Below are 13365 nucleotides of genomic sequence, written 5' to 3'. Positions count from 1 at the left end.
AAACAGCCAAATAATCAATACCACCTGCTGTGTTTCACACAAGTCAGATAGAATTTTTATACTCAATGATATAAAAGAAATATGGCTTTTTAAATGCAATTTTGATTTTCTGTACAAAATGCTTCACAAAGCTTTAAAGAATTATTGTCCTTTATCTGAGAGAAATCAAATTATTAAGCATAAAAAAGGTCCAACTTTTATAACAATAAAGTCTTTAAACGAAATATGGTGCATGTGAAAAGTTTGTTATCTTTAATAACAATCATCGTTTTCTTGTAACTTTTGGCAATGTAAAACAAGAATTTTATTTTATTTTAATGTTTAGTTATCTTACGTGTTATTATTTTTATATCATTTTCTAAAACGTTTTAAATTACAAATAGTTTGTTGCTCCAATAAACTACATGAAAATAGTGCATTTCTTTCTCAAAATAATGTGTCCAATACAACTCATCAGTTGCTTTAAAGTCCTTGTTTATAAGACTTTAAATTTACTTAAATAATTTATCAATATAAACTTTCCTCAAAGTATTTCTACTGATGTATGAACTGTAATTACAATAATAAATTATACGCAATATTTAACAATATAATAATAAGAAATAATACGCAATTTGCAAGCAATATTTGAATTCAGCTGAAGTATTTTAATGAATTGTTTGAGTACATAAAACGCCTGCATTGATAATTACACTGTAAAATATTCCTGATCAAATTACGGTAAAAAGTATCGGCACTCAGGGTGCTGGTACTTTTTTTAGTAAGATCTGTTTATACCGGAAACTGCTACGGAACAAAAATTCTGATATACCGTAATTTTTACAGCTATAATTACAATAAAATCACTGAATCACTCAAATTAAGTTAGAATATATACCGTAGTTTTTAAGTATTACTATAAAAACTACGGTATATATTCTAACATAAAATAAATGGATGGTGCACCCAAATGCCGATACTTAATATCGTAATTTGTTCCAGAATTTTTTACAGTTTAAATATATGTTTAAAATGCAAATAAAATATCCAAATTAAGAAACTCAAATAATTTCTGTTAATGCCATTTAATTTACGGAATATATTAAATTATTTAGAGAATTGATATTTGATACGACGTGTTCTAAAAAAAATTCTAACAAATTCAAATTAAAATGAATGAGAAAAGTACTTTCTCTCTTAGGTTAATTTCTCGTTAAAAGCATTCGTCACATTTGAGTTCAGCTATATAGATAATTATTAAATTTGTGGTTATTTTGAAGAATATATTTTATTTTTGTCATATTTAACTAAGCATGCAAATCAGGAAAAAGGAGAAGGAAACAAAATTTTTGGTGTTAAAAGTAAGGGAGACTTGTTTGAAATCTACCGTCTTTGAGTTGAATTCAATTATTAAGAATTCGACTTCAGATGTTTAATATTATCTGACATTAATACATTGATTATTAATTTTTTTGAAACATACATTAAAAGATTTTCCTTTCAATAAGAATTAAATAAGTAGGAAGGAAATATTCGTAATAAAAATGCATCTTTTTAATCTACACATTCCATAGAAAACTTGAGAAAAAATTTTAACTACAAAACTACCCAGTGTACCAAAGTAAAAACAAATTATTTGTCTAATATTAGAGATTATTTGTAATTTTTTGAAGTTATTATCAGGAAGTACTTATCACTGATATTTTCAGAAACATGACTACATGATACGTCAGCCTCAAGCAAAAGTACCCAAAACATTGAACCAATACAATTTCTTCAAAATTTTGTACTTGTCGTTAAAAAAATGAATAAAAAAAACAATCGACCAAAAATTTCAAAACCTTAAATACTTTGAGATTTTTCGCTTTAAACACGATGTAATTAACTTAAAATATCTTTAAAGTAAAAATATGTACTTGAATATTATGAGCAATACTGACTGTGTTTCCAAACTGATAAAATTTCACATAACTATTCCCAATAGCACATTAGACTTTATATCTACCATTATACATAATGTAGTTTAGAAATATCATCGTTTTAATATATTGAGAGGGAGTATCTTCCCTCAAAAAGGGGCAACATGTTCAAACAAACCATGTTAGGAGACTCCATAATTTATCAGTATATTTTTTGTTAAGTGCTAAATTTAACAGAATACAATCACCACAATCATATATCAATCAAACAGGCTATGAGGTTTTCGGTTCCTTAATCCGATGTTTCCGTCTCGTCAAAAACGAATTAAAAGGAAGTATGCAAACCCAAATTAGCACGCGTATTTTTAATTCGTATTTGACACGAATCATAAAAATACAAGTTAAGGGTCATGATTATGGAACACCTTGTACTTGTAGCTACTTCGAAGCTGAGCAGATAGTGAATAAATTAATTTAAACTATTTTTAAGCTTCATTTATAAAACTTTCAAGTTTATTATCATGGGATAGCATTATTTAAAAAAAAATAATAAAATCAACTAAAGTTGATTACTCCGATTAAAATTAACCATAATTGAGAAGTTCAAAAATCAATTTTCATCGCAACAATAATTAAAATTTTAATCTTTGGTAGTTCTGCGAAAACTTCCACCTTGAAACATAATTTTAATTTGTAGTTCACTTTTAATCCTCAGATATTTGACCGTAGTATTCTCCTTTAACAAAATAAACAACTTACTTGATGCAGACGCCTGCAATTAAAGTCTTAATTAGTTAAGTTATTTTCTCATCATTAATTGCGGTTTGAATTCCACGAGCAATTTTCCTGAAATTGGTAAACAAAGCAGAATGGTACTTTTAAAAATACATTGCTTTCTGTTCCAATATATATGTATCTCTCTCTCTCTCTCTTTCTCTCTCTCTCTTTCTCTCTCTCTCTTTCTCTCTCTCTCTCTCTCTCTCTATATATATATATATATATATATATAAAAATACAGAAATTATAAAAATACTTTTGTATTAATAAAAAGCATTAAAATTCTTTTGTTTTCATAAAATGTCTTTGGTAAAGAATAGGTGTAGAAATATTCTATTTTGGGAAAGCATACCAATGAATCATAATTAGATTTATATTTCAAAGGAGGAGTTATTCTTAAAATCTTTCCCTCTTTCACTTCCATATTAGGAAGCAGTAAATGATTATCGATGATGCGTAGAGTTACAAGGTATGCACGACTTGAGCCTTTTTATCTCATTTTCTGTTAGTATATAATGCAGGAACAATCGTTTTTGCGTGTCTTTTCAACATGATGTGATTGTGATAAACTCTGTCGGAATTGTCCGAGAGCGCTGTCCACCCCCCTCCAGTGTAGAGAATGTGCTAACTGTTACCACCAACAGCCTACCTGTAAATAAAGCTATTGAAGAAGTATTTTGGTTCACGACTGGTTTATTTCAGCTAAAATCAACCCAAGATATTAAGGATGTAGCCCTGATATTTCATATATATATATATATATATATATATATATATATATATATATATATATATATATATATATATATATATATATATATATATATATATATATATATATACTGTACTTATATTTAAAAGTAAATTGGTAAATTTAACATATTTATTTCCTACGTGTGCTTTTCTTATAATTATTACGATTTAAAGAAAAATAATTAAGAACAGCATTTTTAAATAAACTTTTCACTGTAGGTCCACTGAACAAGATATGTAATATATAATATTTTTCAAAGAGAAACAAACCTATTGAAAAAATTCTGTGATATTATAAAATATGGAGAAAAAAATTTCAATTGAAAAATATAATGTCGTGCTGTGGAAAACAAAAGTGAAGTGCTCCACTTACGTTGTTTTTCAATAGCACGGAAGTGTAACGATAATGCCGGACCTTTTTCTTTCCTAAGGTGAAATTTTAACGCCAAATTGTACCTTTGTGTGGTATCAAGATAAGTACTTTGCAGGTTTTTGGAAATCCTAATAAATAGCAGCACAATGCACAGAAACATCTTGTCCACATGAAAATCACGGTGTCTTCACCTTAAACGCTCTTTTGAGCAATTTAAATATCACTTATCTATGAATCGTCCTCAAGCCCGTCTTTTACATTGTGTTCTTAACAGTGTGTCTCACACAAATAAAGCCACCTAGATTTTGCTCCATAAAAGGGCACAAAGTAAACGATAACGACACAAAAATAATATAAAAAGAAGAAAGATAAGATGTTCCACTGAATTAAAGCTACTTCTGTTAGTAGCCAATGTACAGTGCGCAGAAAAGAAAAAGGAAAAAAAAACGGACCACTTGGAATAACTTTTGAACTAATAATCGGACCTTCACGTTCTAGAACTCAATCTTAAAGGTTCAAAGCTAAATAATAAAATTAAACACGAAATTATTAATTAAACTCAAAAACGTACTTTCTCTGAGCAAACACACCTTTTTTCTATGGATACGGATTTCTGACCCTCAAAATATCAATAGGGGATACATGTTCCTAATAGTTTGGTCAGGAGAGCGGTTGAAAGTTTGGACCCCTAAATGTTAATTTTACTTTTTGCGTATTTCACCATATCTCAAAAACTATTTGAGAAAATTGAACCATTTTTGCACACAATTGTAAAATTCATTTATCCTAAAAAAATTCCATGGCAAAATACAAAATTTGATCAAAATTGGTTAAATAGTTCTTGAGAAATACGACTTTTTCAAAATTCAATTTATCAGAAACTTTTTGACCGATTTCGTTCAAAGTTTTGTATTTTACCATTTTAAATTAAGATAATGTAAAAAAATTTTATACCTTGCAATTAAAGGTTTTTCGACTATTATTAAATAAAATAATAAAAAATAGTGAATATTTACTATATTATTTTTTTGCATGAAATTATCGTTTGGAAAACGAATTTCATAATTGCTTAAAAAACTTTTTAAATTCACTTTAAAAGTTTTCGAGATATAGCGAAGTACGCGAATAATAAAATAATCATTAAAGGATCTAAACTTTGGACCGTTTGACTAAGCTATTGGAACTTTATTTGATTGACAGATGCTACACCCTGTACTTTGGTGGTCAAAAATCATTATCCGTCGAAAAAAAAGGTATGCCTATTAAAAGAAATAAGTTTCTGTGTCTGATTTTCTAACTTTAAATATCTTCTGCTCTAATTAATTAGCACATAAGTCATTCCCTCAAACCATTTAGATAGAGCGTGAAGATTCGATCATTAGATCAAAAGTTTTTCAGAGTGGTCCGTTCTTTTTTTTTCTTCTTATTTTTGCTTATTTATTTATTTATTTATTTATTTATTTATTTATTGCACACTGTATCGGCCATATTTACATACGACTTGAAATATTCAAGGCTGCATACTATTTACCAATCTCTGGCCTATCAATCTTTAGATTCATAAAAATCATTTAGTAAATATTTTATTTCGTGATTTTCTACACGGAGAAAAAAAATGGTGGTAAAATTACAGTACTGTATGGTAATGACGTTTCTGCTGGAAAAACACGCACACATACAATTTTGCTTAATAAAACCAAAATATATGGTATTTAAACCTTTCATCAAAATTATAGTTCTCATTACCACACACTTAGTAAAAAATACAAAACGGGATAGTAAATTTAGCCGAATAAATGATTTTTAGGACATGCTGTATGGAATCATAACAAAATTATGTCACATTTATCATATTTTATCACAGATTATAAAATTATATTATGCTGTTTATTTTAGCAAAATGATTTCCCAAACGCTTCAATAAAAATGACTGAGATCTTTGGTAACCCTTAGAGCCTAAAACACGGTAAATTTTATCAAATTCTGGTAGTTTTGATCATATTTTTTTCGGTGAAGATCTGATTTTGTTCCAATTTTTTTTCTTCATTTAAATAGCAAGTGGAAAAGGTTTTGATAAATGACCTTCATTTTAAATGATTTAGAACTTTTTTTATGTACTTACTGGTAATTAGTCCAATAAACATTTTTTACAGACGTATAAGACCAATCAAATGCATTCTAACCTTAAGTTAAATTAAGTGAAATTAAATTAGTTAAATTAAGCTCTTTATCTTTTTTTTTACATTTAGGAATCTACCCATACTTCTTCTGAATATATTTTAATAGATTATTTATAATATATTTTTTTTCAAGGAGCAATAAATTTACTTGCATCTATTAATTTTCACAGAAATAAATATAATTATAATAATCCAAATCGTACGTAAATACCACATATTGTCTTTCTTTATTTTTAATTTAACTGTAATACTAATAACTATAGTACCTGTGGCGTTATTAAAAAAAATGCAGACGAAAAAATTATATCAAAAGATAAGTAGAAATTATAAAAATTAAATTAATACAAACGAAGATAAATCCTTTTAATTAAATATTCCATTAAAAAAATTCGTATTTCTTGTATTATGGGCCAAAATGTATGGTAAATAATTTCAAATTAATAAATTTCCATTTAAAAAAAGAATTAATAACAAATATCTTTTGAAACATCTTGAAACAAATTATCTTTCAAAATTTTTAAAAGCACTTAATATTTGCAAAAACAATATCAGTATCATTAAATTAAAATTATATTCTTCAAACAAATATCACTATCTTTATATTATTAGTTTGAGACGATTAGTTTGAGATTAAAAGAAAAGAAAAGCTTGTAAAAAAGTTTTTTAAAGACTTTTAATTTTTAAAAGACTCAAAAATATTGAACTAATAGCTTTAATTTTTAATTCATTTCCGTTGTGATAGCTAGCAGCCATTTTACAATTTTCTTTTTTAAATGAATTGCTAAAAGCCATTTCTCTTTTCTTCGTATGCCTAATAGGAATCAGTCAATGTTTCTAATTGCATAAATTCTTAAATTTTTATAATTATTTGTTAAATCCAAAGAGCCTCCGATTATCAAAATAAATATATAAGCCAAAAAACTGAAACATTTCAAGTAGTACGAGATAATTTGTTATAAAACAATTTATTATACTGTAAAAATGCAGTTTTGCCTAGAAAAAGATGCTACTTTCAATAACTATATTACATCGCACTTCCTGAAATCATTCATTTATAAAACAATGACCTGAAATTTGCTGAACTCGCTAATATTCTTCGAAGAAATGACCCACAAATAAAAATAATATGCATTATATTATCAAGTGGTACTTCTGTTGCTTACCTTTTTGGCATAAAAAACTGCGTAATATGCTCGAAATTAAAAAAAAATTAATAATAATGAGCCCCCTATGGTTTTAGCCTTAAAAAGTGAGGAACTTTAATAAAAACTACTGCTGAGAGGGCTCTTAATCAGCTGAAACAAATCACTTTTGTTAAAACTTCACTTCTTTCGCTCACTTTAAAACAAAAGTTTCGAGTATCTTTTGTTTCTAGAAAGCGTTTCAAGTTAGTGAATACTGCAGAAAAAGCAAAAAATTGTGCTCTTGTAATTATCTTTTTCTTTTCTATTTTTTTAAAGTGATTACAATTACATATTTTTTTATTTCTTTGAGCTAATTGTACATTCAAAGCATGGCTTAATATATGCAGAATGATTTATCGCCCAGTTCCCAATAATTATTTTTTTCTTTTACATCTTTTTTTTACTTCCCTAAGTTTAGCTGTGGCTCAATTGAATCGATTTTGAGCAAAGGAAAAAATTTAAATTACTCTATCGGATCGTTTCGTCACATAATGCTTAAAAGGTGGGTTTTTTAACTGAAAACTTTTTATGTGTTATAGGAAAGCGAACATTTCATCGATTAAATCATTTTGAATCAAAAAATAAAAGGAAAGTTTGAAATAAAAAGAGTGAAAAAAAATCAGCTCAATAAAAATAAAACCACATTAGATTGCCTTACTTATTCATAAGTTTCTCTGATAATTCATATTGACTGAAATTTTTCGATGGTGATTAAAAACCGCATTGCTTACAACAGCATCTTTTAATATATGTGCTAATACGCATTTTTTAAAAGAAAGAAAAGGAAAACTTTTCTTAGCTCTCAAATATTTTGTTCTATTCTTTTATTTGCAATATTTATACACTCAAAACACCACCCTTGATTTAGTTTAATGAAAAGGGTTAAAGAATCATTTGAGAAGCTTAAAAGCAATAAAAATCAATTTGCAAGCAGAATTAAATTTGAGAAAATTGAAACTAATTTTTTGTTTTAGTTTAAAAAAGTCAGTCAATCAATTAAAACTAGAGGTTTTAAACCTAATTGTATCATTTCTTGCGTAACTTTTTTTAACTAATCATAGAAACTGACTGAAATTAATGAGGTCACCTTTCGAGCTCATTTCTAAAATAAATTGGTTTTGATTATTTAAATTGTATCTTTACAATTTTTTACAATAATTGACTATATTCTCATAACTGATTTTATACATAAATATTGATTTGAGGCACCATCTAATGTATGTAATCTAACTCTAAATGGTTCTTATCGTTAAGTGCACTGTAAAAAATTCCGGATCAAATTGTGATAAAAAGTACTGGAGCTCAGGATGCCGGTACTTTTTACCATAAAATAAATTTTTACCGCAACATAATACGGAACAAAAAATCTGATATATCGTAATTTTTACAGTAATAATTACCAGAAAATCACATGAATCCCTCTAACTAAATAAATATTATTTTAAAAATTACGGTATAATATTTTACGGAAAAATTGGATTTTAGAAATGATGCACCCGAAGTGCCGGTACTTTATACCGTAATTTCATCCGGAATTTTTTACAGTACGGGAAGTCTCATCCTAGGCATGGTGGTAAAACTTTTATGACACGTATTTCTAAAAATGCCACACATTTAATTTAAAAATAAACTCTTCTGTAGGAAATAGAATATTAATTTATTAGTAGTACTTATATAATATAATATTATATAGTATAGTATAATATTAATATTAATTAGTAGTACTTTACTAGAGCTGCACAATGTGCTATTGGTGATGGTCTGGGAGGCATCCCTGAGGATGATTCGAAAATAGGCCATCACAATTTTCATCCTCTGTAGAAGGAATGGCTCCCCCGCTTTGGTAGCCTGACGGCCAGCGCGCGAAGTCGAGCAATTTTCGCAGTAAAGTTTAACGAGGACCGATACCTCGTACTCTTGTTCCCTTCACAGGCTCATTAAGTTGGTCACCAACCCGTTCACAAACCGTTGCAATAATACTTGACTTCAGCGATCTACTGGGAATCGTGTCTTACGATCAGTTCATTGTGGGACTATTTATAAACGGAAAAGACCATTGGCTAATATTAATGAAAAGATAAAAGTGTCTGGTTTAGAATTAATAAAAAATAGATATTTAAAATAATGAATAAAAGCAAGCTACCCATCTTTGAAATTGAAAAAGGTTTGATGATACACTTGCCACCCTTTCCACATCCCATTATTATAAAAAATACCCATTAAGTTCCATACCCATTACTATAAAAATTTACAGCATATTAAACTCAAGTAAAATATTACAATAACATTAAATTAAAAGAAATTAATGTTTGCAAAAATTGTAAGCGTTTGACCTTATAAAAATATAAACGTATTGACGTAACGTAACGTAATATGACCTTATAAACGTAATATGACCTTAAATAATATAAACGTAATATGACCTTATAAAAATATAGTACGCCATCTACAATATAATAAATGACAAACCTAGATAACACGCAATTTAGAATGAAATAACAGTTTTAGTTCTTTCTCATCAAATTCTGTTAAAGCTATTTGTTTTAAAGACCACTGTTTAACATAGAATTAAAAGCTTTACTAAGTATTGTTATTAAAAACATTTGAAAAATATTTAATTCAAATAAAAAATATGTTCTCTCCAAAACTCATTGTTAAAAAGAAATCATTTTTTTCATCAAAATTTGAGAGAAAAAAGAAGGATGCATTTGCGTCGTTAATCCTGAGTTATAAGATTATTTTTACTGAATATGAGGCTGTATTTATCAAGAGGTGAAAAACAATCCCTCATCTTAGTAGTCGTTTTATGGAAGATCCTACTTCAACATCCAGACTTTCATTAAAAATGAATTACCTTTTTATGGTTTGACCACGAATATATGAAACAAAGTAAATAAATAAACTGTACATCGATCACATACCTATTTCATATTCACTGTGTTCTTTTGAAATATTGAGAGGTTGATCGTTGGTTGAACACGTTCAAATAAACCATGTTAGGGAAAATCCGTGATTTTATTATTATATTTTTGTTTGTTGTAGAGGCCATAGGTCAAAAATATATCTCTTTCGATAATTTTCAAGCATCATTTATTTTAAAGAAAAATATTTACGCTATAAACGTTTCCTAAGTTCAAATAGTTTAATGTAAATAATTATCAATTAATTTATAAGCATAACAACTTGTTTAAGTAATTATTTGCATTTGAATTGCTGCTATCATATTTACATAATTAATTAACCTTTGAGCAGTATTGATCGGAAATTAGGAGTAAAATCTAAATCGCGAGCATATTACATTAGGTTTTGTCCTCAGAATGAAACCGTGTGACTTGAGGGCGAGACAAGAGAAAAAATATCTACATTCCGTTTCTCCTAGTTATTTCAATTGAAGAAAATCGATGCAGGAATTTCAAATTCAAAAATCTTAAATTAGGGTGGTTTACTGTACTTCCTTTGGTTATACAAAAAAGTTTGTTAAAGTTGGACCTTATACATTTCATAGGTAGGTTAATTTATCTCTGTTTGGAATTACATTTATATATTTATTTATTGCACAAATGACCTTTTAGAATGTTCTCTTTTTCCTTAAAACATCATGTTATTGCAGATTGTTTCATTCTATTCATTCTGAAATCAAAAATTATACTTTTAAAACTTTATAAACAAAAAAGTTATACTTTATACAAAATTATTATAATATATACAAAATTACACTTTTGAAATACTTTATAAACGAATAAGAGCACAACTCAACCATAAAGCATTGATTACATAGAATTATTCAATATTAATGTATAATTTTTTTTCATAAATTTTAGTGCAAAAATGAAGTTGACGAAGTTAAAGGGATCAAGAAATAAGAATATCAGGAAATAAGGAAATCATTATGCAAGCGAACAGGGAATAAAAATATCAGAAATATAACGGAAATATAGGAACTATGTTACGCTTGAAGTTTTTTTTTTAAGGAAATATTACTATTATAACTTTTTTTTGTTGAAAGTTTCTCCAAAAAAATGCTTATGCCGACAGGGTCGAACTAATCATAGACATGAAAAAGCAATCCCCCCCCCCCGGGGCCACAGCCAAAGTGGTGGGTCTTACTTAACGGTGGGGCTAATTTCTTTTGAACAAAAAGAAAACAAAGAAAAGCATTTAAAAAAATTTATATAATTTTAAAGCATAATTTGTGATAATTTGTTTTATTATTGACACTATGAATAAAATATACATTTAGTATTTTATTTAATGAATAAGCCTGAAGCTAAGAAGTGTCACAATTTGAATAATTATAGGAACTGCATCTTCAGCCTAATGCATAAAATTCGGAGTTTCCAAACTTTTGAGCGTACAGACTGAGACCTCAACTACAAATTTTGTGACCAAGGGATTCCTTGCAAATCAGCCTCCTCTAAAAATAGGAAAAAAAGAAAAATATATATTTCTACGCCAAATGATACTTCATCCTCGCAATGATGAATTATGAAACAAAAAAACATGCGTACAATCCTGGCATAATATACCATATGAATTAAATATTGAGTTAACAGATTTTTATTATACAAACCCAGACTCCAAAAGAAAAATATTATAAGCGAAGGGGCCCTTAGAACCTCCTCCCCTCTAAAAATGGAAGAAGGAAAAATATTTCTACGCAATGATGAATTATGAAACATGAACATACTTAATATCTCGGCATAATGTGCATTAAATTCTTAGTTAGCAGGCCTTTGGTTGTACAAATCGGGGTCCTACTCAGTGGCGTATGTAGGGTATGACAGGTGTGATAAGCGCATTTTTTGAAAAAAAGTGCAAAATCAATCAACACCAACGCTTTTTTTTCTCAATTTTTCGAAATATTTTGTTTATTTTAAGTAAGAACAGAATTAAAAAAAATAAATAAAAACAAAACATTGAAAGGAATTATTTAGAAAATTGTCCAGAATGCAGAATTAAAACTTCTAATGATCCTCAGATAAATCTTTATTTTTCCAGTATCACAAGCAAAAAGACAAAATAAACACCTCTTTTTATCACATTACCTGGATGTCTTGTTATATAAAGCATCCTGGGGTAAATATCCTTCTCCTGGGAAATTATCCGAGGAGGGATAGAAACCTTTCAGACAGGGAATAGCCTTTTGGTGGTGACAGAGGGCAGAGACACGTGAAAACCACGGGTTGTCCTTGTCTAGTTTAGCCCAATTATCATACCATAAAATGTTTGCAGAGCTTAAATTTTGTTAGGGATGAAAATCTCTTTGAAAAGCGGCTTTCGAATTTGTTGAATATACAAATAGAACCCTTGCTGTAAATTGGTGTAAATCCTTCCACGGAGGGAGGTTTTTGCCACACATGGTGGGAATCACTGACACAAAACATTTAAATACAAAAAATGTGAAGTGCCTTTGCACTGCTTGACAACTTAACTTGAACCAATGGTAAGACTTAACAATGAATGCACCTCATCTATTCTTAAAAAAAGAGAGAAAAAAAGACAGTCATAAGTGTAATTTGCTAGGTGTTCAAGCTCATACAAAAAATTCTGCTAATTGAAATTGTTTTTTCAAGATTTACTTCAAAAAAATCAAGTTTTTTTAAATTTTTTTCCCACTATTTTGGATATTTATTTTTATTTTACTTGGATTTTCTCCTGGGATTTGGATATTTCATTCAACTCCACTATTTCAATGAACAACAAGTATTACAAGGATTTCCTTTGCTGATTGTAAGTAATCATTTCATATATATAAAAATACATCATACTCAATTTATTAGCTCACGTTATATTTTCTAGAGATCGATATATTTTCTAGCATTGCCAACTGCTCCACTTTCCTTTAAAATATTTTATTGAGTGGTAAAGAGTTTAAAACAAAACCTTGCAGAATTTAAGATAATTCTGGCAAAATTTATAATGCTCACCTGGAACAAAATTATGTTTCACGTGATTTTTTCGAATTATTTGTTATTTATACGTAGAGGGGGGAAATAATTTTACATTAAATTTACATGAACAAAGAATCATACAATAAACATAACTTTTGCTACCGGTAGAAAATATTTTTCTTCACGGGAGCAGAGCAAGTTTGCATCTCTATATATGTGGATTGAGAAGGACGTTTACCCTCCTCGCCTTATGAGATTATAAATTTAAAATTATAATATTTTGTTTTTGTATTTAACTACTTTCATTAA

This window comes from Parasteatoda tepidariorum, chromosome 11 (assembly GCF_982258835.1).
Source record: "Parasteatoda tepidariorum strain Cologne lab strain chromosome 11, Ptep-v5.0, whole genome shotgun sequence".
Classification (NCBI taxonomy): Eukaryota; Metazoa; Arthropoda; class Arachnida; order Araneae; family Theridiidae; genus Parasteatoda; species Parasteatoda tepidariorum.
The sequence above is the reverse complement of the archived record's forward strand: the minus strand, read 5'-3'. Positions refer to the sequence as shown.